Here is a 25,805-nt window from a genome sequence, read left to right on the forward strand (position 1 = left end):
ATTATATCTCCTGCTCTCTATCCCACTGATTTCAATCTGGCGGGACTGCCACATGTCTTTGTACTCTGCACCACACATGTGCATATGGTGCATGCTAAATATAAATGCTCTTGGCAGGATCCTTTTTTCCTCTTCCTTTGTTTCTGAAAATGTAGTGAAGAAAATGTGTAATGTGCCTCTCCAAAATGAGACTTTCAGGAAGTGGAATTTTCTTGACAACAAGCCACATATTTTATATATCATTTCAGCATGTGGCAGCAGTGGCAGCAGTGACTGTCTGCTGTTTGTCTGGTCAAGTTGGGGCGGCTAAGCTGATTTGTATACTGTCTTCAATGGGAGTCAGGTACAGTCCTGCACTGCTGAATTACTTGACTAGCTTTCCAGGTGCTGCTTTTCCCTCCACTCAGGAATAAGTCAAGTTAGACCAATTTGTGCTGCAGTAACAAGTGACTCAAACCTCTTCACAGAGAAAACACTTTGCATCTTTATTTTCTATTCAGGAACTAGGAAATAGGGTGGCTCTGCTCATCACAGTCAGCCCAGGGCAGGCTAATGGAGGGTTTGTTATGATACCTGTGTCCATCATCATTGCAGCCATGGGTTGAGGATGCAGTGAGTCACCCTCTGGCTGACAGCTTCCCCTGGAAGTAATAGACATCATTTCTGTTGTGTCTCTATCGGGCACAGTAAATCCTACACTATGCTCAACTTCAAAGAAGAGCAGAGAAGTATTTCCTACCATGGTCTTGAAAGGCGGAGAGTCTGGAGGATTTTGCTACCACCACCAAGGACTACCACATCTCCTGCTAGAACTAGGAGACGGGAAAATTGCTCATGCTATTGTTGCATGTCCAGGTACTTTCTAGATGAACTGATGGTGCTTTTGAGTGAAGACAGCAAGACTATATAAGGTTAAAAGCTTTTCTTTAAGGGTACCTAATAGAGGAGGATTGTCTGAAAACAGTACTTAGACTTTTAAAGAAGTGTTATATCCCAAGGACACTTGGGCCAAGGACCCAAGAGCACATAGTTACATGCTCTGCTTTCAGTTGCTGGAGGTAGGGCATGGTCACATACATAGTTTAAGGTCCAGATTGGAGTAAATGTAAGAACCAGTAGGCTGCTGTTGGAGCCTTTCTAGAGCTGGCCTGTTTTCTGCTCTGTCCACCAGGCTTCTTAGCATCCTGTGGGCTCTGTGCCTGCCAACCTAGCCTTTTCTGATTTCTGCTGGTGGCAGGGACCTAAACAATGCTGTGATTGCTGGGAGAGTGTTTTGTTAGATCTTGAGGCCTGGGGAAAATCCCAGAGCCGCTTAGCAGGTGAAGAATCGTGACTGTGTGTCTGCTGGCTTCAAGGGTGTCACTTCTCTGCCCTGATGGCACTGAGCACGAACAAAACCCAAAGGAGGTATTCTGATTTGGAGGGCAGTTGAGAGGGCTTTGCTGGGTGACACTGATCATAGCTGGCAGGGGCAGCTAGAGGAGAGGCAGCCGCATAGTGCTTCTCATCACCTGCTCCAGACAGATAACTCCTGTACTGAAGGAGAAGAGTGGAAGACAAGAGCAATGTGGCTCTCTGGAGAAACCAAGGAGAGGTAACAAGACTGATTCTGCTGTCCACGACCGCTTGACACAATGTGAAGCTCAGCAATTTTTAGCAGAATTCTGCTAATGAATGTGGAACCAGGGGACTGGCAGCTCCATTTCCTCTGGTATTAACATTTTTTACTTTATTTTAATGAGGAAAATGAGATTCTTCTCAGTTTCCTATCACTGCACCCGGTTTGGGAGGGTATGACATTTAACAACAGTGCCTTGAAAAATATTAAGCATTATACAAATATGAGGAATTGTTGCTATTATTATTCTGATGGAGCACACATACAGCTTTGAGTCAGCCTTAATATTGAGGGGATATTTAAGGGATTAGGAGGGACTCTGAAACTATTGGGTAGTGACTCAGGATGGCCTTCATGGAAAGGGCCAACTAATCTGACCATATTAAATCCTTTTTTAGAAGCTAAATACCCAAACTCTATGTCAATAAACTGCAAACGCAGACATAAATTGTAAAACTTGATCATCTCACATTAGATGCAACACTCTAGTAAAATATGTCAGGCGATTAACTCTAATTTGAAGCTGTTACTTGATTATTTTCTGAATAAAAGGAGGAAATGGATTTGGGTGGCAGCAGGGGTCCCATGATTCTTAATGCAACCAAAATGAAGTGGGGAGGGAAAAGTCTGCATTTGTATGGTGGACACAAGACAGAGTCCAGATAGCTCAGGAGAAAGTGATGTGGGTGTGCTTAAATCAGACTCCAAAATCTTTGAGAAACTACAGTTAAGCTTTATTAATGTGGATAAATTGAAGGTTAATGTTAACATAGACTAGTAACAATATGAATTATAGACTATTTTAAAAGACATCCATTTGTGTAGTTTTTTTGAGTACAGAGAATTGTAAAACAAATGGGTAGGAGAGTAAAACCAAATATGGATCCATCCAAGCCAGCTTAATTGTCCTAATTATTGTCCTAATTATCCTAATCATTGCGTGCAAATGATTAGCATCATTTAGTGTAGTCTCTAAAATAGTTCATTCTTTAAAATAGGTCTACTATTTGCCTTATATTTAAAAAGTTAATTTACTGAGCAAGTCCTGTTGTATTGTTTAGAAGGAAATTTCAGCCATATTGAGAAAGCAATCCTTCTAGTTTCTGATGTGCTTATAGAGATGGGAGATGTTACGAAGCCATAATGGTATCTCCATGCACCTATCCATTTTGTTCTGTGTGCAGCACAGAGGATGCATAGTTTTTCAAGGAATTCGTAACAATCTATTATTCTGAAAGGTAATATTGATTTGCTTTAAAATTACTTTATACCAAGCACATTGGTGCATGCCTGAGCTACTCAGGAGGCTGAGTCAGGAGAATTGAAAGTTCAAGGTCGGCCTGGGCAACTCAGAGAGACCCTATATCAAAAATAAGAGAGGGGGGTCGGGGATTTAGCTCAGTGGTTTCAGCATCTGCTGCACAAGCGCAAGTACCCGAGTTTGATCCCCGGTACCAAAAAAATAAAAAATAAAAAATAAGAGAGGGGGACCAGGGATTTAGCTCAGTGGTTTTGCCACCTGCTGTGCAAGTGCAAGGACCCGAGTTCGATCCCCGGTACCAAAAAAAAAAAAAAGAGAGAGAGTGCTAGGGATGTAGCTCAGTGGTAGAGCACTTGCCTACCATGCATGATGCCCTGGGTTCAATCCCCAGTATCACAAAAAACAAAAGCAAACCCATTGCTCCCTTACCTACTACATCAGATGGGGCAGTTTCTGGACAACACAACGTAACAGGGTAGACACGGTTCTCACTGGTTTTATTAGTCCCTTCCTTTTAGTATTTTAGTTGGCCCTTCATGTATCTCCATCTTCACTTTCAGAAAATAATCAAGTAACTTTCTCTCAAGCAAGTACACAATGAGACTTCAAGTCCACTGAGAGAAAGGCTCCTGGACATTTTATTCTTTCTGTGTTGTCCCACAGTCTCCTTATGGAGACAGGGACCACCATGGCAGGACAGAAAGCTAGGATGATAAAATAAGCCAATAAGTGCAATAAAATATTACATTTTGTAGTATAGCAAGTTACTTCTCCACTCCTGTGCTCTTTTCAACAAACCTATTATGAGATTCTGATAAAAACCACAAAAGCAGAATATTTGCATGAAATGAAAAGTTTTATGGAGGGGAAAATCTAAATAAGCCATCTAGCTTCACTTACTCTTTACTAAAACTTAGCTTTGGATATCACACAGCTGGACAAAACATTTACTTTCCTACTAGCTTTGCTGTAGATAACTCCTCTGTTGTGTGGGTTATGATAACGGTTGCCTAGGTTATCTCTCTGGGACCTATAGGCTGCTTTTGATGAAAACAGACTCTTTACTTAGGCCTGCAAATGCCCAATAGGTGATTAAAATGGGATAAAATGCTGAGCATCTCTGTCTGCATATTGTGTCTGTCCCTTTTGCTGTCTTAACTCTTGAGTCAGATTCCACTCAGTTCCGCACCTAGACATATTGATCATTTAAAATTTTTTGTTCAAAACTACAGTAGAAGGCTGTTATGGTTTAAATATAAAATAGCTCCCAAAGCCTCATGTGTTCAGGGGGTCATTGGATTATGAGGGCTCCATAATTGATTTGCTGTTAGGATGTGTGGACTGTTTGGAAGAGGTGGGTCCCTGGAAACATGACCTGGAAGGGTGCGTTTACCTCCCTTTCTGGCTTCACTCTGCTCTCTCTGCTTCCTGGCCATCATGACATAAGCAGCATTCCTCTAGTAGTTTCTGTGTGAAGCTGACTGACAATGGACTGAAACTTCTGAAACTGTGAGTCTAAATAAACCTCTCTTCATTTAAGTTACAGGTGTCAGGTATTTGAGAAAGTGACTAAGAAAAGGGTCAATTTTGCCCATTGCCCATTGAATCTGGTATATGTTTTCTTTTTCTTTCTCTTTCTCCTCTTTTCTGTCCTCACCCTTGTGCTTCAGAAGTCACAAAAGCCCAAGCACTTGAAGTCCTTTGGACATGTCATTGGGCCAAGACCCTCAAGGTTGAGATGTTTTGTGCAGGATGATGGCACCAGATACCTAAAAATTCATCAGCTCCTAGGACAAGTTTATGATTACCACCTGGTGGTCCAATTCCATCACAAAAAGAAACATCTTTTGGAACAATGCCCCTGGTCAGTGGAAATTACTAGACTTTAGCTCACCCCAGCAAATCAATGAAAACCTGCTGCTCTCTTTGTTCTGTGGGTGGCTTGGTCCTTCTCTCAAACTATTGCCAACTCCCTTCAGCTGAAGCCTCAATTCATCTGAAACTTCCCCTAAAGTTTTCTATGTGCTTGCAATATTTGACCCAGTCTTATTTTTACCGTCTCTGAGTTGAAAGATCCCATCATCTGGTATCATTAGCACATGATAGCTATAAGAATAAACCAACACATGTATTATCTTTTAGAGCTGATAAATCTACAAACAGTTAATAGTGATAGTAGATTAATGTGTTGGGTGTTTTAATAAGGAGTAATCCTTAAACCCTTAGGAATGAATTCTGCTTTGGCTTTGTGCACTGGAACAGGCAGGTGAATACCTTCACTCTAGGTAGGTGTTTATTAAGTCTGCTTACCTGGGATCAACTTCTTCTAAAAATAATAGCAACAGCAGCCTACATTACCAGTTATCAGCCACCTACCATGTGTTGAATGTGTAATGAATTAACACTTGATTTTATATGATTACTACACCACTACTTGAAGTCATTATCTTTTATAAACAAGGACACTGATGCTGAGGAAAGTCAATTACAGGCATGAGCCACAGAACATTTTGATCAATGTGGGATTGCATGGGTGAAAGTGGTTCCCTAAGACTGTATAACTTAGTGACATCATAGCCATCTTGGTTTGTGTTGGTACACTCCATGATGTTTGCATTATGACAAAATTGCCTCATGACCCCCTTCTCAGAACATGACTCTGTCATTAAATGGCACATTAACTGTATTTTCCCAAGGTCAAACAGTAAGTGGAGGTTTTAAAGAGTCAAATTCTGACTGATTCCAAATCAGAGTTCTTTCTGCATCTTTATTCTACCTATACTTTCTATAATTGGAACTTACATGAAGTTCTAACAAGCGCACCTTTAGCCTATGCCATTTCAGTTCCCAAATGGAATCCCAAATATTCTGACTCCAGATAATCATTATCATCAAAACTACTATCTGTTGAGTGCTTATGACAGGCAAGGCACTAAATTCTTCTAAAATAAACAGGTATTCATATAGACTTCAAAACCGACTGAGGTTTTGGAACTCTGTATTCCATGTAATTTCTTCCCTCTCTGTGAATGTTCTACATTAAGTGTACATTATTTTCATAGGGGCAGATTTGGAAATCAGAAACAAATTCCTGCTCAGATAATGTAGAATATACCACAGTCCTTGTTATCAAAGTGTCTGTAGTTCACTTGGAGACACAGCATTTATGTTTATAAATAAAAACAATGGAAAGGCATTTATGACATATCCAAAGTAGGTGTGCAGACAATACACACCAACAGAGTTCAGAAAAGAGAGAAATTAATGAACTATAGCTGTTAGAGGGGGTTCCATGATGAAAGTGTCACTAAGCTGGGTCTGCAAAATGAGAAGGACTTGAAAAAATGTAGAAGGATTTTGATGGTAAGAATGCAGAGGACAGAGGACAGTTAATATCCACATTCACCAGACAGTTTCTTACGCTTTCTATTTTAATCTTGTCTGTAAATTTGGCAACAAATGGCTATTATAGAATTCGTTGTGCTTCAAATCACCTTTGATATAAACCTTTGTATACTTGATTTATAAAAAAAGAGGTAACATTTCTCAACCTGTGGGACTCACAGTTGTTGGAAATTGGAGGTTTAATTCAATGGTTAGCTGGATCAGAGAACAGGGGAGAAGTCTCACTAATAAGTTAGCAGTAACACATTAATATGAAGAGATACAAAGGCAATCCTTAAGTTAAAACCAGAATGTACCATTATACATTCTCGCTATTTTCTGGCTATTTATCTGCAGTATTCACTAGACTGTTGTTACTTCCTTTTTAAAAGAATTATCTCTCTTCTCTTCTTTGCTGTGTCTTTGGGGGCCTGGCCTAAAACAAATGCATTATAGTGAGTCTTCCAAATTTGTTTCTCTGTTTTAAACGGAGTATCTTCAATTGGGCAGGATAATATAAGACATCATGTGTTTTACCACTGATAATAAAGACGTTTTCTGGGCATTCCAGGGCCTATTGTTTGAGTTCAGCATTTCTGAATGTTTGCCCAGTCAAACATTAATCTCAGGACACACTTCACATTCAACAGTTTCCATGCTCAATTAACTTTGAGAAATGTCCTTCACTTGGAAACTGCGGTGTACAGTAGCATATTCACAGGCTCTGGTAAGTCCTAGTGTAGAAAAACTTTTCTTAAATCAGTTTCCTAAAAATATTTGATCACAAAAAGTCCTTATGCCCCCTGCTTTTTAAATCACCCTTACAGACACCCATTACACTCAAAGAGCAGTCAAAAATATAAAACAGTACTAGCTATTTTGATAGAGAAATATATAAGAAATGGGTTAACACGTATCACAGTATAAAAACATGGAAAAGAACACTAGTGTATTCAGAGATAATAACTTCTGGAATGGAGATGATTGGAGTTACCAGAACCCAAGCACTTCGAAGAGGACCTGCAGAGTTGGGACTGCCCCTCTGACAGAGGACATTGCCCATCTATTGCCTTAGATCAGGCCCTTGAAGGTAAACCTGCTTGGCTACCACTGACATCTCAGAGGCTCAGAGGAGGGGGCGCTGTGGAGCTGGGGTTTAGATTTTAGGTGGTGGCTCTGGGAGGCAGCTGCTGGTACAGATGAATGGGGTTGGATGAGGCTAGAAGTGTGGAAATCTTACCAGATTCTGGGGTGCTAGAGTCTTCTCTTAGAGGTGATTTCTAGGTCTTTTGTGTCTTAAACAAAGAATTGAACAAAACAAGCATAAACAATGGCAAACCTTCACATTTATTAAAGGTAGAAAAAAAGCAGAAGGGTAGGGGGAAAATGAGCTCTGGAGGGTGAGTTTGGGCTGAGTAAAAAAGAGAGAAAAAATAAAAATAAAAATACACCCTGGAGTATAGGGTGGGCTATCACGAGGAAGTATGATAAGGAGCTCTTGATGGTGACTGTCTCTTTTTCATATTTCCCATGCTTATATTACACCCAGGTCATCCTACCAAAAACCTGCTCAAGTTCTCATGAGAAGTTCACATGCAGGGTTCTGAGAATTGTTCTGCACATGAATTCTGGGATCATGTGTTCTAGGATCTCTTGTTATGGCTCCCTTCTCAGTCAGTTTTAGCCACCCCTGGCTTCCTATCTTGAAGGATACAAATCCCCATAATTCTTTATGGAGTGTTAAGGGAGTGGAGGTCTCTGTCTTCTATATCATCTCCCAGCTGGAAGGGGCTGTAGATCCTATCCATTGGGGATTATGTGCTCTCCAGCTACCTTGGGTATTGTGACTCATTGGTTGGATTGAAGAGAAAAACTGTTAGGAGACAAGAAAATAATTAGTGACCATTGAGCTGCCTATTTGATGGGAGAAAGAAACTTTACTATTAGTCCAAATATGAGGAGCAGGTCAGATTTTCCATGCTTCCTGTGGAGGAAAACATATGTCAGTGAGGCATATCAGATAAATTATCACAGCCTGAGAGCCACGGCCTTAGCAAGATCCTGTTTACTTACTGTAGCAGCACTGGAGTCTTGCTTTTTGAAGATAAACCTCAAGTCCTCCAGAGGCTCACAAGAGTAAATTTTCCCTTTTGGATGGTCTTTTTCTTCAGACAGTTCAAGTGGAACTGGCTTTATTCTAGAAAGATGAATCCAGTTATCTATCTCTGCTACCTTTACTGCAGTGGGTATGGCAAGGGTCAATGAAAAGGGGCCCTTCCATTTGGATTTTAATTGGTCTGTGGGAGTCCCTTCTTTCCAAGTTTTTATGAGCACTTGATCTCCAGAGCGAATACTAGGTGGTCCCCCTGGTCCAGGAGCTCTGTTCCCATACATTTGGATGGCCTATTGAATGTGGCCTAGATTAAGAAGATATTATATGAGTCTCATGGTCTCTGGGTCCACTGCCATATTAGAGGATAGATTTGGCCTCCCATGTAATACTTCAAAGGGGCTCAAATTAAGCCCAGTTTTGGGCATGTTTCAAACCCGCATGAGAGCTATCAGCTCTTATGGATGTCTCAGATGACTCAGATGTCTCTTGGCAAAGTTTTGCCTGAGCTTTCTTTAGGGTCTGGTTGGCTCTCTTAATTGTTCCAGAAGACTGAATTCTCCATGTAGAAAGGAGGTGGTACTCCATTCCTCAAGACTTTGTTGTCCCCTGAGTTATTTAAGAGGTAAATGAAGGCCCATTGTCACTCTGAAGGAACTGGGGTAGTGCAAATAAGGGGATGATTTCTTTAAGAAGCACCTTGATTACCTCCATAACTTTTTTGAATAGGTAGAACAGGCTCCAATGCAGCCTGTAAAGTTGTCTATTAGGACCAATATCTGTTTAAATCCCCCACACAGTGGCATGTGGGAAAAGTCTAATTGCCAGTCCTCCCCAAGTTATGTTCCTCTCCTGTGTACAGGTTCTAACAAGGTGTTTTGGGCTTACTCAGGTTATTGTAGGCACAGAGTGGGCAAACTTTGCAGACCTGTCAGGTGGTTGCCACTAGTCCTAGTCCTGTGAAAACTCGAGTGACCATTTCCAATGTAGCATCTCTTCATATATGGAAAGGATTATAAATTTTTTTAAATAGTCTTCCACTGTGTCCCTTGAGGAAGGAACAGTTTGTTTTCTAAATACCAGCAGACTCCCTTTTAAATTCCCCCTTGTCCTAAGCTCATTTATCTTCCTTGAGAGAATAGACTGGTTTTAATGCTTCCTCAGGAACTGGGAATAAGGCTAGAGTCTTAAGGGGCTGTAATGCTGCCCTTTTTGCTTCCCTATCAGCCTTTTGATTTCCCAAGAAGACTTCAGACATGTCTCCTTGGTGCCCCTCATAGTGCATGACTGAGACCTGCTTGGGAAGAGGAACTATAGAATCCCTGTTGTGATTTATAGGTGATTGCTTATTATTTATAAGTCATTTTCTTTCCATATTGCTGCATGAGCATGTAGTACCAGAAAAGTATATTTGGAATCTGTATATTTTGCTTTTTGCTTTTTCCTAATATCAATGCCCAAGTAAGAGCTATTATCTCTACTTTTTGAGCAGAGATCCCTGGGAGAAGAGGTTTGGCTTCGTGACCTGTTGTAGCTGAAAACTGCACAACTTGTCTGTTGATGTCCTTCTTGGACAAAGCTACTCCCATCAGTAAGCATACCTCCTCAGGATCTTGGAAGGGCAGGTCACTGATATCCTGTCCACTCGCTTAGGTCTGGGAGATCACTTGTTCATGACAGTGGCTAACTTCTGGGACTGTAGTTATCAAAGAGACAGGATTAGGAGTAGGGTAAGTTTTTATAATAACCTCAAGATTGTCTAAGGGCATGGCCTGAGATTTGATAAGTCATTCTTCTGTTAACCATAAGCAACCTTTTGTCTCCAGAATAGCCCTAACTTGATGGGGAGCCAAGACTTCTAATCTCTGTCCTAAAGTTAATTTTGCAGATTCTACTGTTAGCATAGCTGTAGCAGCTATTACTCTCAGACAGGATGGCCAACCAACAGCCACACCACCCAACCTTTTTGAAAAGTATCCCACTGGGCAGGGTTCTTGTCCTAACCTTTGGTTTAAGACCCCCAAAGCAATTTCTCTCCTTTCTGATATGTAAAGGAAGAAGGGTTTTCTTAAATCAGGTATTCCCATTGCTGATTAAAAGCATGCTTTATTTCTCTAAAGGCATTGCCAATCACTTTTTTCCATTCTAGGGACATAGACTCAGGACCTTTTACAGCCTCATATAAAGGCTTTGCCATTATCCAAAATTAGGTGTCCAGATTCTACAGAAATCAGCCATTCCCAGGGAGGAATGAAGCTGTTGTTTGGTGGCAGGCCATAGATAGCCTGGATCTGGTTCCTAGATGGCTGTTGTAAGAACATATCCCAAATATTGAAACTTTGAGAAGAATATCTGAGCTTTTTCTTTGGAGACTTTATATCTCTTCTTAGCTAGAAAGTTGAGAGTTTGTATAGTATAATAGTTGGATAACTCTCAAGTTGGGCTGCAAACTAGAATATCAACTACATACTGTAAGACAGTTCCCTGTTTAAACTCTAAGCTCCATAAGTCTTTTTCTAGTGCCTGAGCAAAAAGGTCACGACTGTCTCTAAACCCCTGTGGAAGAACTGTCCAAGTATACTGCTGCTTCTCTCTTGAAATGAGATTTTCCCATTCAAAGGCAAAAAAAAAAAAAAAAAAAATTGGGAGCCTGAATGTAGGGGAATGAAAAAAGTGTGATTCTCAATATAAGACTGAGAACCAATTAATATCCCCTAGAATTTGGGAGAGAATTGTATATGGATCTGCCACCAGAGGATAGATTGGGATAAAAGACTCATTAATGAGGCAGAGATCTTCACCTCATATTCTCCTGAGGGCTTCACTACAGGAAAAATGGGAATATTGCAAGGGGACTGACAAGGTTGCAGAAGGCCATATTTGAGAAATATATCCATGAGAGGCTGGAGGACTTTACATGCCTCTTCTTTGATTGGATACTGCTTTTGGTTAGGAAATCACCTAGGATCTTTTAGTTTTATAATTACTGGCATGGCTGATTTTGCCCTACCAGGCATTCCATTTTACCATGCAGCAGGTTCTACCTGTTAGCTAATTTGGTCAGGGAGACATGATGTATAGTTCTAAAAGGTAAAATCCATTTTGGCATTTGCTGGAATTTGAGAAATTGTCCCCAGTTTTGCTAGTAAGTCTGTTCCTAGCAAGGGAGTAGGACATTATGGAACAATTAGAAGCTCATGGTTAAACATTTGGCCTTCAGAGTGATACATCAGAGCAGGAGTAAAGAATCCCTGGCTAGGGGCTCCCTCAACCATAACTATGGCTATAGATCTAGAAGAGGGTTTTCCAGTGAAGGAAGTCAAAACTGAATGAGCTTCCCTTGTGTCAAATTGGCTTACACATGATATCTAAGTTTACCCAAGGTTCCTCACAGGAGATAGTGATGTCCATGGACAGCAGGATTATAGGTTCCTCAGGGCTTCTTCAATCATCAGAGCAGGAAATCAGTTTTGGCTAGCCTAGATCCTCTCTGAGAGTGGGGATAGTCAACTCTCCAGTGCCATGAGTCAGGCACATTGGCTGCTTTACACTTAGGGCAGGGCCCAGTTGGTGGCTTGGTACAACTGCATGCCCAGTGTCCAGTCTTCTTGTACATGAAAAAGGAAGTCTTTTCTCAAGTATTCTTGGCTTTTCTCTTAGACAACATGGGTGAGTTTAAAGCACTGCCAATTGCAACAGCTATAATCTTAACCTTTCTCTTTTGACCCTCTCTGGATTGTGATTGTTGAGCACAGAAAAGGCCATGTCCAGCAATTGGGTCATGGATATCTGTGGGCCTATCTGAAGCTTTTGTAATTTTTTCTGACTATTTAGGGCCGATCAATAAATGAAATGATGTCCCACTAGTCCTTCCCTCTCCCTGGAAGATGGGTCTATGTTAGTATATTTATGAAAGACTTCTACTAATTGGTTATGGAAGACAACTGGATTTTCCTTTTTGCCCTGTATGACTCCACTCACCCTATCATAATTAACATATTTCTTAATACATATTTTCATCCCCATGGTAAGAGCAGCTAGCATATCAGACATCATTTTCAGTCCCTCACTAGTATTATAGTCCCAGTTTGGTTCCATTGAAGAGATAATAGCTTCTCCAGGGTGGTTTCCTTTCTTTCTTAAAGCCTATTTCTCATCTGCATAGTTCCTAGCCTCTTATAAGATTCTTTGTCTTTCATCTGGAATACATCAAGTGGCTCATCTTGGGGCATATATATATATATATATATATATAAAAATACACACACACACACACACACACATATATATATATATATATATATATATAGAGAGAGAGAGAGAGAGAGAGAGAGAGAGAGAGAAAACTAGGTCTTGACTCCTTAAGATGGCATCCCATGCAGAAGGAGGAGACCCAATTTGGGCTCACAAAGCATCCCTTGTGAGACTCAAGTGTTTACTAGACAGATGTTTCCATCCAAACCTAGGATAATGCTGGTGTCTTTCATAGAAGTAAGCAAATATGATGGATTTTTCCTATTGGGGCCCACTAACTCCTTAGGGAGAAGGGTGTAGAGCCATTTGATGGCATTATTTAACTCTTTGGAACTCCCACTTGGTCAGGGTGGAGTCTCCCCCCATCAAGACTTCCTTAGCCACTATTGAGCCACTTGATGTCTCTACTTAAGCAGGGTGGAGCCATTTGGAAAACAATATACCTCATATTTACCACATAGCAAAAACGCTGTTGCTTTGTTTAAGGCAGTAAAGATGGAAACCTTTTTTAAAAAAACTTTAATAAAGTTTTAAGAACAAAGATGGCTCTACTTTTGTATACTCATACTCACTTGTGTGTAGCTTTACTGGCTGTTCTGCTCAAGCCATCAGGCACAGATCTAAACTACCTAAATTTTGTTAAAAGAAACAAGGAAGGGATCTAGCAAAATTTAAAAGAAAAGAGGGAGGAACCCCATGTGCTGCCTAAAATTGGAGGCTTATCACCTATCTATAAGGGTGGTATTTCCTGGGATTGTAAGGCCAGTTGATAAAAAAGAAAAAGAAAAAAAAAAGAAGGAAAAAAATGGTAAACAAAAATGGCAGTGGCTGACCCAAAATGGTGTGCAGCCACATGACAAGATGGCATCCAGCCATGTGACAAGACAAGAAGGCAGCCTCGATTAAGCACCCTTAGAAAGAAATGGCCATCCAGTGGAAAAGCACAGAGAGGACCCCAAGCTCAAAAGTAGCAAATGGCGCATGGAGAGACTAAGCTAATTTCCCAAAAGAGTAGCAAAACACCTCAGAAAACAAAAATGTGAAGACAAAGGGCTTAATAAAAGGCTGCCTGGCTACTTAATTCTTATGATAGAGTGACTGCAAATGGGAAGAAAAACAGAGCGCCCCCCCCCCCCGCCCCCATGGTAGAAAAAGAAGAAAATAGTTCCAGGCACCATGAGAAAAGTCTACCAAATTCCCAGCCCAGGGGAGAGAGACAGGGAAAGAAAAAAAAAATCTTCATGACCAAGAGCCTCACCTGGTCTCCTGGCTGGCTCACCAAATTATTTTACTGGCTTCTGGGGTGCTTGAGTCTCCTCTTAGAGGTGATTTCTAGGTTCTTTCTGTCCCAAAGGATTGAATGAAACAAGCATAAATGGTGCCAAGGCTTCACATTTATTAAAGGTAGGAAAAAAGCAGAAGGGTAGGGAAAAAAACAGGTTCTGCAGAGAAAGTTTGAGTTGAATAAAAAAGGGAGGAAAAATAAAAATAAAAATACACCTTGGAATACAGGGTGGGCTATTGTGAGGAGGCACAATAGTGAGCTCTTAATGGTGACTGTCTCTTTTTCATATTTTCCATGCTTATGTCACACTCAGGTCGCATCAAAAACCTGCTCAAGTTCACATGCAGACTTCTGAGAATTGTTCTCCACAAGTGTTCTGCGATCTTGTCATGCCTCTCTTCCCAGCCAGTTTTAGCTATGCAGTTGCTTCCTATCTTAGAAGATGCTCAAAGTGGACAACAGCTGGTAGTTGCAACCTCTGCTGCCCTAAATGAAAGGTTGCAGATGGAACTATGCTGACAGGCACAGTCAGGATGGAAAACAGAAAGGAGCAAGACCCTGATCCCTTCTTTGCCTTCTAATCTCTGTTTAGCACCTTCTGATGGCAAGATCTTACATGGAGCTCAGCTAAATGAGGAATATGGCTTGCAAAGTCACTGCCCTAGTATAGAAATGTGGGTGTGAAACTCAAATAATATTACCAATAACAATAATATTAAATGTATATAATAAGAAAGCTTAATTTTTTTTATCACACCCATTCTTTTGAGCCACCAAAATCCGTATATAGCCTTTTACACATACTTGAACTTCTGGAGAACAACAGTAGCAATGCTCTGCTTTGCTTAGCAAGATGTAAATATCCTTCCATCTCTGTACATTTCAAATATAGTCATGGACCAATCTGAGTATTTTGTGAGTATAGACTAAATGACGATGCTATACACTGACCTCCTTCCCAATTTATATAAAGTAATAATAAAGGGAAAGAAATAGAAATGGAAAAGTAACTTGTTTAGAAACATTTGAAAATTTGCTAAGAAATTACATATTTTGAACTACAAGGTTTAACTTTCTTCATGGTTAACTAGGACATCAAGCGTTTAGATTACATTTGAGCCCAGTTATTCAGAGGATGAAGTGGAGAGTTATCAGTGAATGTAAGCTGCGAAAATAATCACTATATAAAGTTTTGCTATGCCACAATTTTTTGCAGTTGTTTTAGATGGAAATTAACAATTATTGATTAAGTGTTCATAAAATCTAGTATCTACCTGAATTCCTCACAGATCAATTCCAAGCTAGAAATTTCCCCTGGGAGCATTACTGATCCAGAAATTTTACTAACAGATTTTGCACAGTGGAGGTGGTTGTTTCCTTGCTAAAGGAGTGTAGTGAAGACCATGATGCACCCATCTGGGTGTTTTGATGAAAAGTTCCAAACTTTGGCCATCAGCAGTAGCAGTAAAGAAAAGTGTGACCTTCCCAAGCACACCTTGGGTTCCCACAGTGTTCAAACTTTCTTCCAGGGAATAACACATGCCTCAACTTGCTTAGCTGGAGGGCCAGCAACCCAGGGAGTGTGGAGAAAAGATATAATGAGATCACAGAACTTGGTTTCAGCTGTAACTAGCAGCACTCTGCCCCCTGTGGAGAGTAATTTGCATCTTAATGCACCTCACCTGAGTGGGTGTCCCTGCCTTTCAAAATGGATCTCAATGACTGTACCATTATTGTGCCACCTTCTTCAGCATACACAGGATAAATGGCACACTGTTCTCTCCACTGCAAGTTTCTAGTGTCAGGTATAATACTCTTTGGGATGTAGATAATGTTTTTTTAGAGATGAACGTAAAGTTTTAGCTATAGTCAGGTCATCTCACTGGTCATATAAATTTTCTACTGTGGGCTCTAAGTTCTAAAACAACTTTAGTTGGTTTAGTTGTTTTAGTCCCGTTAGATAAGAGTGTGTAAATGTGGTGTAAAGAACCAGGAAAAAAATTAGAGTGAAGGAGCCTCTAAAACAACACATTATCCAAAATGTTGTCTGAGTAGTGGTCTCTCATGCCATGTAAAATGAGGTTTTAAGAATGGAGGCAAGAAGATTTTGAATACAAAGGTGACATGGAAATTGAATCTGGACTTATTCTTTGTTGACCAGTTGGTTCAGAACTTTTGGAGCTGGACTTTTACACCTTTACTCTGTTTTTGAATGTACTACTCTGAGTTTAGAGGCTTCCTGTCATCAAGAAGTCTCTCCTTCTACTAGAACTTCAGTTCTTCTGATCTACTGAGAAGTCCTGATCTGAGTTTAGAGGCCTTCTGTCCTGAGGGAGCTCTCCCTCCACTGGAACTGTGGTTTTTCTGATGTGCCCTGGCTTAGGCCAACACCGACTGAGGATCTAACTAGAGCGATCCCTACTTGGGATTGCTTATTTTTATTGAAGTATGTAGTACATCCACAGCCTAAAGCAATCTGTCTCCTAACTCCCTGTCTTTTACAGAGCGAAGAGACACTTGCTTAATAAACATCTATTGTAGCATGTATTGTAGCCTCTTGTCCCAGGACTCTATCACTTTAGACTCTAGTCTTAGTACCATATGTGTCAGATCTAACAACCCCTTTCCAGAATCTAGAATGATATTAAAACTGAGTGAAGGAGGGAGTGCTTAGCATTGTGCTTGCCACATAGTAGTTGTTTAATAAGCACAAATGATCCCCAGCTAATGATGATTCAACTTCCAGTTGTTTGGCTTTATAATAATGTGAAGGTGAGACACATTCAGTACATACCTTACTTCAGCTTTCCAATTCTGATCGTTTCCTGAATAGTGATATGCAATAGGATGCTGGGGAGAGGGAAGAGGAGAAGTAACTGTAATCTACAGTATACTATGTTGACAGTGATTTTTGGATGTAGGTATTCATAAGTTATATGAACTATTCAACACTTCATTATAAAATAGGCTTTGTGTTAGATGATTTTGCCCAAGCATAGACTGATGTAACTGTTCTGAGATGTTTAAGGTACACTAAGCCATGATGTTTGGTTGGTGTCAATAGATTTACAACATGCTATTTTGAACTTATGATGAAGTCATAGGAGCCTATTCATTGTAAATTGTAAGCTGAGGAGGATCTGAATTGCTACTACCAAAAGTACAGGCTGATCACGGTAAAATGAGCAGGGCTTCTGAGTGGCTGAACAATCTGGAATAATCAGAACAATTATTCTGATGACCCTCCTGGTCTATCAGACTCTCAGTGGCCCCAGACTCCTCACTGGATCCCATTTAAAGACTCTGGTCCAAATTCTTACCTTCCTTCTAGGAACTGACTTGAAGCTCAGTGACCTACTGATCTTGCACTGTAGCTCAGGCTGGTGGCTAGGGGAATCTGGATGTGGTTGGAAGTATCTGGATTTGGACAAAAGGTCTATATCAGGGGTTTCTTTCAGCTTTTCAACCAGACATTGCTCATTGTGAATTTTTATCAACTCTGGAGCCACTTCCTCAGGCACCATGGCAAAATATTTTTATGTTCTTGATGATTTCTGACTGGCTGAAATAATTAGAGAGAAAGAGTGAGTAAGCTGCTTATTTTGAAACTGATATTTTAGTTTGAGAATGAATTTTTACTTCATTCTCAAATCATAAGTTTCTTTGGGGGTGCCTAGTCCTTTGGTGTGTTTCAGGAAAGAAACTTATTTCAAGAAATGATAAAACAAGAAATGATGTACCATATCTGCATATTCATTCATTCAGGTGATGAATCTGGTTTTTCTTTCCCCTCTGCTTTTTTTTTTTGTGGCTGTTGAATTAACAATATATTGAGCATCTACAGTGCGTGTGGCCCTGTGCTGGGTTGAAATGCAGTGATGAGCAGGAAAAGTCTTTGCCCTGATGTAGGGGAGACAGATAATAAACTGCCGTGGTGTGTTTTATGGGCCAGAGAGTGATTGTTGGAGATGAGCATGACTCCTGGTATGGTGAAATGAATACTTTGCTGTGTAGGTAAAACCTGAGTGATTTTGGAGTATAAGAAGCAGCCAGTTCTGTGAAGATAAGCAATGAAGCTTTTCACAGGGAAAAGCAAATGCAAAGGCTAAGGGAGAAAATGTGCTCCTGACAACCACAGCTTCACAGTCCTACAAAAGTTCTTGTGCAAGCCTGTGTGACTAGAGAAGGCTGGGAAGCACCCTTTAGTCACCTCCAAATGCTTGTGGAAGTAACTAGCATTACTCACTGATGGATGTGCCCTTGGTATTCTCTATACAGACTAGGGACTAGGTGATTTTATTGAAATTTCTCCCTATAGTCAAATTTTTCCAGAACTAAAAATAACAAACCGACAATCTACCCACATGTGTTCTTTTGTAGCATCCAAGGACACTACCATAGCATGATGGATAATAGTATGAGCTGTCTCAGTTCTTTGATGGGTTGTGTTATAAAAGTGAAGCAAGTTTCATCTTGGAGAAATGCTTAGCAGAGGGAGCATTATTTCCACTCTAAATCTGTAGTAACATTTTTTTTCTGTTTTTCAGTTCTCTTTTCCTTCATGCATAGGTCAGCACAAACAACACACCCTATTTCAAGGAGGACCTCTGTTGGCTTGTTATTGTCATATGTCCCTGGAGAGAGAAGGGTATGGACAGTCATCTTCTCCATCTTAGGATACAGGTTAGTATGAGGAGTGGTATATATGGAATATTCTGTACCTGATAGAAAGAGACCAACAGCTTTCTCTGCAATAGACAACTTCTTTGTGGCCCCCATGTCACAAGGTCTCAAAAAGACAAAAAGTCAGGTCAACATAGGTCTTTGTTATCATATGTTTTCCCAAATATGATATGGTCTCTGGAGAGCTAACCTGGGCCGCACAGTAGCCTCTTTCTTACTTTTTATTGCACTTTATTTCTATTCCGTCTATAAATTATCGAGGCTATACTTTTCCTACAGTCTATTTGCTAAGGCTGGAGGCTGGCTTTTGTATTTGAGAACATCAGAGATAGAGTCAGTAGTCTCCTTGGTGTTTTTTCCCTAGGTTCAAACCCACACTAGTGTAGGCTTTGCTCTGTTGGTGAGTATATTGCTTAGAGTTATCTGGAGGGACAGAATCAATAGAGTATAATTATGCAAGGGGATTTCATAGGCAGGTGTACAGGATCCGAGGTGGGAGGGTCCACAATGTCCATCTGTTTACTGGAGAGGTGAAGGATCCTAAAGATGCTCAGTCCAAGAAACTGGAAGCTGTAGAATTAGAGTGATTGAGGATGCAGCACCAGTTTGAGACTGAAGGCCTGGGAGCTCTCTGGGCAGTCTCTGGTGTGAGTCTGCATTGAAAAGCCAAAAAGCTGGAGTCTGATGTCCACAGGCAATAGCAGTAGCAAAAGACACATCTGCTTATGTAGAATGGAACTGTTCTTTTAACATTTTTATTAGCACATATTTTCAGTACCTATGATTACTTTCATTGTGGGGAGTTGGTACATGAATGGAGTTTTTAAAATACATGCCAACTTCCTCCTTCTTTCCCTTGTTATTACATCCAGGCTATAAGCCTATTGGATGGTGTAACCCGTGATTGGGGGAGGGGTCTTCTGTCCTCAGTTTTCTGGTCTAGATGCCATCATCTCTGGAAATATCCCACAGACACACCCAGAAGTGTGCTTTGTGAATCTGGTAGGCATTTCTTTATCCAATCAGGTTGACATATCACAATCAATGGTCACAGCGACAAAGGCCCTCACAATAGGGAAAGAGAATTTCCTCAGCCCATGTAGGGCAGTGGAGCAGGCCTATGTTCCCATTCCAACTGATGCAGACTTACTATGATGCTAACACAGTTTGAGCTTCAGTGCCAGCAGTTGCTTGAGCCCCTTCTAAATAAATATTCACTTTCACATCTAATTTTGAATTTGAGATTTCATATTCATTTTCTTAAAAAATGTTCCTTAAATTATGTAATATTGAGCTGTTTCTACATACTAGTATGACACTCGGGCACCCAGAGGAAGAGTGATATATGGGTATGAAATTAAAATATGTGTAACACCAGGACCAGGCAATTTTGCTGTAGAATCCTTTAAGAAGTAAAACATACGGAAGGCAGTTGCAAAGTTAATATAGGGAACTTCTGCACATTTTTCATCTAAATCTCCCACTTGTTAGTATGTTAGTATTCTACACATTTGCCTTATTATTTATTCACTTTCTCTCTTCACACACACAAATACAAATACATACTTTCTCCCTTCAACGGATTGAGCATAGACAGCAGTCAAATGATACCTTATTCTTCACCACTTCAGTGTGTATTTATGAATCAAAACTCATCCTCTAATAAAGACACAATACACTCACAAAGGCAAGCGATTAAAACTGATTTTATTCCAACACATAATGCAGAGATCTCATTAAAATTTTACTCATTTTTACAATAATGTTCTTTTTTATATTATTAATTTTATTGGTACATTTTAGGTATACAATATAATGACATTCATCATTGGGAATTTGCACCTTTACGTAGTCTATTTTTCTTATTTTTCCCCCTTCCCCTGCCCTCCCTTCAACTCCTCCATCTCTCCCTATTTACAAAGACTTTGTTTCCATTTTTTTCATTTTCTCATATTAATTCCATTCCCTTCTTTCCTTTCCCCTACCCCTCCCACTTTCCTTTCCCCTTTGCCCCTTTTCTTACTATTTCACATCATCTATTTTACCTTTTAGTCCTTATTTACGCTTTCAGTTTCTCACACCAGGGAAACTATTCAGTATTTACATATATGTGTCCTACTTATTTTACTTAAGTGTATTGGCTCAATGTGTATCCATTTAGCTATAAATGTCTCTAATTTCTCTTTCTTTATGGCTGAGTAGTACTCCATTTTATACAAAAACCACATTTTCTTTATCCAGTTTCCAGTTGATGGGCAATTGGGTTGTTTCCAAGTTTTAGCTATCACAAACTGTGCTGTTATGAACATGATGTGCATATACTGCTACGGCATGATTCTTTTAATTCTTTTGGGAAGATACCCAGCAGGGAAATAGCTGGGTCAAATGGGAACTCTAGTCCTAGTTCTTTGAGGTATCTCCATACTGATTTTCACAGTGGTTGCACCAGTCTACACTCCCAGGAGCAGTGGAGCAGGGTTCTTTTTCCCCACATCACTGCCAGCGTTTGTTATTGGTCGATTCCATGATAGCAGCCATTCTTTCTGGGGTGAAGTGGAATCTCAGCATTGTTTTCATTTGCATCTCTCAAATGACCAGTAATGTTGAACATTTTTTCATATGTTTATTTGCTAGTTCTGCTTCATTGTCTGAGAAATGTCTGTTTATTTCAGATACCCATTTTTGGATTAGGTCTTTAAATTTGGGAGATCTGATTTTTTAAAGTTCTTTATAGATTCTAGATAGTAGACCTTTGTCTGAGGAACAGCAGGTGAAAAGTTTTTTTGGCGTTATGGGTTGTCTCTTCACACTGCTGGTGGTTTCTCTTGCCGTGCAGAAGCTCTTTAATAAGAAGAGATCTCACTTGTTGATTGTTTGTGCTAGTTCACAGGCAACTGAGATTTTGTTCATAAAATCTTTTCCTACACCATTATCTTCAAGAGTTCTACCTAACCTCTCTTACAGGAAGTTTAGTGTTTCTGTTTTAATATTTAGATCTTTAATCCATCTTGATTTTAGTTTGGTGCATGGTGAGAGATACAGGTCTAGTTTGAATCTTTGGCAAGTTGAAACCCAATTTTTCCAGCACCATTTATTAAAGAGGCTATTTTTTCCTCCAGGGAGGGCGTTCGGCTCCTTTGTCGAAGATGAGGTGGCTGAGTGTTTCTGGAGTTGTTTCTTCATCTTCCAATCTGTTCAACTGGTCCTCAGGTCTGTTTCTTTTCCAGTAACATGCTGTTTTTTTTTTTTTATCACAGTAGTTTCGTACTATAGTTTCAATTTGGGGATTGTGATAACCCCTACCTTGTCTTTATTGCCTAGAATTGCTTTTGCTATTCTAGGTCTCCTCTTCCAAATGAATTTTTGGACTGTTTTCTAGATGTCCACGAAGTATGCTGCTGGGATTTCAATTGGGATTGCATTGACTCTATATAGCAGTTTTGGAAGTATGGCCATTTTCACTATGTTGGTTCTTCCTACCCAGGAGCAAGGAATATCTTTCCATTTTCTGATATCATCTTTGATCTCTTTTTTCAGAATGTTATATTTTTAGAGAAGAGGTCTTTGATTTCTTTTGTTAGGTTGTTTCCTAGATATTTCATTTTTTGGGGATGCTATTGTGAAAGGAATTGTTTGCCCTATTTCTCTCTCAGTGAGTCTATTGTTTGTGTACAGGAAAGCTATTGATTTTTGCGTGTTGACCTTGTATCCAGCTATTTTACTGAATATGGCTATTAAGTCCAGAAGACTTTTGTTGGAGTTCTTGGGGTCTTCTATATAGAATATCATGTCTGCAAATAATGACAATTTGACTTCATTTCCTGTCTTAATTCCTTTTATAATGTTCTTAACAGGTTTAGAATCCAACCCAGAATCTTGTCTTGCATTTAGTTGTCATTTCTTTTAGCTTATTTCAACTCAAGACAGTTCTTCCATCTTTCTTTGCCCTTCAAGGCCTTGTTATTTTTGGAATATCCATGCCAGTTACTTTGTAGAATGTCCCTAAATTTGGTTTTGTCTCATATTTCCTCAAGATTAGATTAACATAACAAATCTTTTGCCCAAGAACATCACAGAAGTGACAGAATGTATATGGTGTTGATTTGTTCTACTGCTGGTCATGTGAACTTTTTTTCACTTGGTTAGGATGCTGTCTGCTAGATCTCTCTTCTGCAAATAAGTCTTTTGTGAGGTACTTTGAGATTATATAAACAACCTATCCTCATCAAATTTTTACTGGCCTGAATGCTACGAATTCCCTTCAGCTCCAGTGACGTGTTCAAGAGCTGAGGTTTCTGCTGCCTATCTGCCCCAATGTGTGCTGGTTGAGAATTCCTTATGGTCCTGGTGGCTATGTGGTTAAGAGTAATCCCTTAGCCCTGGCAGCATGCAAACGTATGCTGACCAGGCATGAAACAGGTTTAATGACTGAAACTGATCAATAATTTGGGGGAATCTGCCCAAGATGTATGTAACAGATCCTTTGTTGGCCAAGGAAGGGTGATTCAACAGATTATAGTTATAGATAATTATGACAGAAAAATGCAATAATTTTATGTTTAATTCTTGTTTTCTTTATTTTCTTGCCTTATATTATAGACAGCTGTGTCTCCCAATTTGCCTCATCTGCTGGCTTCCAGCTAGGTTTGTTCATGAGAGGCACTCAGGAGAGATTGGAGAACAGGTACAAGAAACCAGGGTAATTTCCCTCTTGCCTTGGACATAATCTCCTTTACTGGCTCTTTCTCCTCTGTGATTAGTTTCTGTAAGACTGTCGTGGTGATAGATTCTGCTGTGGATCTATGCTCCTGGGTTCCAATAATACTACCTTTCCCTTTGTCCTTCTAGCTTCCCACACTCATTTCTTCATTCTTTCCATTTGGTTCTCAGTTCTTCTATCACCTATGTAATCAGTTTCCTGAATTAAATTCCCATTGACTTAAGGGTCTAAGAGTGTTTAATGTTTTCCTAACTCAACCCTGCAAATGGTCCAATAAGCACACTTTCCTCATGAACTTGTTATTGGAGTGTGGAGCTTTTGGAGCCAATTTTCTCCCATTTGGTTAAAGTCTATCTAAAAATGAAACCAACACAAAAGAAATGGGGCCAAAAGATTTTAAAAAACTGACCCTGATGACTTTGAATAACCATTACCTGCAGCCAGATTATTCTTGGATTTTTTGTTACTTCAACCAACAAAACTATCTTTTATTTCAATTCTAAGCATTACATTGGTGGTCAGGTATCTTGACTGCCAAATTAATTATAGATTGTAGGGAACTGACTCTTGACCCATACAGGTTCCAGTTGAATTGGCCAACAGGCTTATCTCCTTGGTGTGACTGACTTATTTGTATTCTCAAAAGAGGAGATTTTCCTATAGTTTCTTCTTTTTATTGGTCTTTCTGTCCTTTAGTGTGTGATTCCTCTTTTCTTTTCTGAGCTGCCACATTCTGACAGGGTCTCATATATCCACTACATCAGTGGAAGGGACAAAATAAAAAATTTATGTCATCTACATGACAGACCTGAAAAACTAGCCTCTCATTTAAATATTGCAAAAAATTGAGTTATATGCTACATAAGTGACAGGAGAATGGGACTCTTAATCTATGTGAAAGGAAATTGGATTCAAGTTGTTTTATCTCTTGCAGATGTTCAACATTATTTTTGTCAGCTGGCAGTTAAGTTGAAGAGAGACATCTTTCTCAGAATAGAAACATGAAATAATAATGTCCTCCAGCATCATCACATCATGTTAAGCCATGAGATGGATGATATCCTGATGTGAAAAGATGCAAATGATACTGAGTTTTGAAGTATTTGTTGGGAGTGAAAGAGGCTGAAGTTTTGTTCTTCAATTTACTCTTTCTGCACAGAAAAGATAAAGGCTCTTTTAGGGACTCTTTGTCTAAACAAATATCTTAGGCCACAATTTCCTAAGAGTTTTATTTTGGACAAGAATTTAGTAAAGATTTGAGTTTGAAAAGACCCTGCAGAAAGTTGGTATTAGCATGGGGTAGGATGCAGTGTCCTTGGAAGCCATAGCTTGGGGTAGTTGCTGAAGCTTGCTCTGATCTTATACTAGTTGTCTATGAATTAAATAGTCCATGTTCAAGTTAACTCCCACTCTTCATTAACACAGTTTTAAATGTTAGTATGACTTGATTCAGAACACATATTTCAAATGGCATTTTTGAAAATATTAGCTATTGCTATTTTGCTTATATTCTGTAAAGAAATTGTACCAAGAACTTTACATTCCTTATTTAGTTCAAGCCTGCAATAACCACAGGAAGCAGGTATTAACTTAATCAATTTTCAGAAGAGAGAAGAATCTCTAAGAGGTTGATTTTCCTCTGACCACATAGAATTGGGATTCCATCTCATGCCTTTTTGATGCTTTAGCTATGATATTATCCTGACTCACTTATACAACAGACATATGGTTTGTAACTTTTTCAATAATAATTCTTAGTATAAGGGCAAGTCACTGTTGGTTGAATGATGGGTTTCTACTTTGTTTACAGAAAGAAATGGGCAAAATTTGGGAATGGGAACCAAAAGGAAAAAAAAAGAATTCCATTTAAACTTCAATATATTACTTAGGGCACTGTGTGCATGCTATGTCTTTCTCTTTTCTTTGTTGCCAGCCCAGGGATTGAACCCAGGACCTTCCCCTCATATGTTTATACATCCTATTTCGAGGGCTTACATGCTGAACACTTGATATAAATTATCTTCTGTTTTAGATTGGGTTTCCCTAACAGCTGAGCAAAACCTGAGGGAATGAATAAAGTACTGGTCATTTAGTTGGGAGGTAGAAACTTGGGGTAGTAAAAGTTTAAGAAAAATACAGTGAAGCAAGAGAAGATGTAAAGCAATGTTAAGCTACTTCCCTGAATGGTACTTTGTGTGTTCCACAGATGTGCTGCAAGGCAAGGTGGGGCTCTTCTAGAAAGACTCTATCAAGAAACCATGCCTCTAGGTAACTGATTGGAGAACAGAAGGCAGGACGATCCCCCCCCACCCCATAATATTCCTGTCTTCTTTATTGAGGTGACCAAAGTTTGTATGACTGAGGCTTAATTTCTTCATATATTCTCATTTGCCAGAATGTGAGATCCCAGGCCTTGTGGTGTCATGACTCATTCAAATCTGGAAATGACAGGCCTACTGAGCAACTCTGTGCATGAGGCTGGTTGGCCCA

At 39.7% G+C, this 25,805-nt stretch overlaps 1 long non-coding RNA gene and 1 other non-coding gene across 6 annotated transcripts in view; both read left to right on the forward strand.

Moving 5' to 3' along the window:
* The window catches only part of LOC110345479 (uncharacterized), a 442,224-nt gene that overhangs the window by 284,277 nt on the left and 132,142 nt on the right, over positions 1-25,805 (forward strand). For all 5 annotated transcript variants that reach the window (XR_015442355.1, XR_015442357.1, XR_015442358.1 and 2 more), the window contains 2 exons: positions 18,460-18,595; positions 23,195-23,279. This is a non-coding gene — a long non-coding RNA (uncharacterized LOC110345479). The remainder of the gene's footprint in view (positions 1-18,459; positions 18,596-23,194; positions 23,280-25,805) is intronic.
* On the forward strand, positions 3,207-3,278 carry Trnag-acc (transfer RNA glycine (anticodon ACC)). The gene has a single exon. It is a non-coding gene; the product is annotated as a tRNA-Gly (tRNA).

The sequence above is a fragment of the Heterocephalus glaber genome, unplaced genomic scaffold (assembly GCF_053883595.1).
Source record: "Heterocephalus glaber isolate CG9 unplaced genomic scaffold, H.glaber_assembly_v1.0 deba00001543, whole genome shotgun sequence".
Taxonomy (NCBI): Eukaryota; Metazoa; Chordata; class Mammalia; order Rodentia; family Bathyergidae; genus Heterocephalus; species Heterocephalus glaber.